This window comes from Myotis brandtii, unplaced genomic scaffold (genome assembly GCF_000412655.1).
Source record: "Myotis brandtii unplaced genomic scaffold, ASM41265v1 scaffold647, whole genome shotgun sequence".
Classification (NCBI taxonomy): Eukaryota; Metazoa; Chordata; class Mammalia; order Chiroptera; family Vespertilionidae; genus Myotis; species Myotis brandtii.
This window is the reverse complement of record NW_005370500.1, coordinates 331,000-331,482: the sequence shown is the minus strand read 5'-3', so window position 1 is coordinate 331,482 and position 483 is coordinate 331,000. Positions and strand designations below refer to the sequence as shown.

Genomic DNA, 483 nt, shown 5'->3' with positions numbered 1-483 from the left:
GACGTCATAGCTGGAAGGGGCCTCGGCGGTCACCTCGCGTCTAACCCCCTCATGTCTCTGGTGGGGAAACTGAGGCACGGGCAGGGCCACAGAGATGAAGGCAGCGTCTGTCGCCTCCGCCCTTCCCTGCACGACCCTGGCTTCTCGTCAAACGCATTTCACCCCCTCAGAGACCTGCCTGACCGCGCTGCTACCCAAAGCCATCACCTTTAGACCCCGCGTCAGCCTGCCTTATTGCCCCGTTGCGCTTACCACTCTGAAACTAAGTCTTTTGTTTCTGTCTTCCTCCGCCAGGTGTTGGTCACACTCACACTCTGCCCCCCGGCCAGCCCTGTGCTGAGCGCCAGGTGTGTGCGAGGCAAGAACCCAGAGAGGTCTCCGCGCTTTGCAGCTGGCATTCTCCTGGGAAAGAGGTTGATTGCAAAGACATCCCAGGTCGTGACAGGTGTTATGAAGGAAACCGGGGGGGGGGACAGGGGTGGG

At 60.7% G+C, this 483-nt stretch overlaps 1 protein-coding gene across 3 annotated transcripts in view; it reads left to right on the top strand.

Annotated features, from left to right (window-relative positions):
- The first annotated feature begins 259 nt into the window (after positions 1 to 259).
- RAE1 (ribonucleic acid export 1) overlaps positions 260 to 483 on the top strand; it is a 16,774-nt gene continuing 16,550 nt past the window's right edge. The window contains exon 1 of one of the 3 annotated variants that reach the window (XM_014528706.1): positions 260 to 445. The gene's annotated coding sequence lies outside the window, so the exon portion shown is untranslated. The remainder of the gene's footprint in view (positions 446 to 483) is intronic. The other 2 variants (XM_005880678.2, XM_005880679.2) reach the window with 2 other exon arrangements.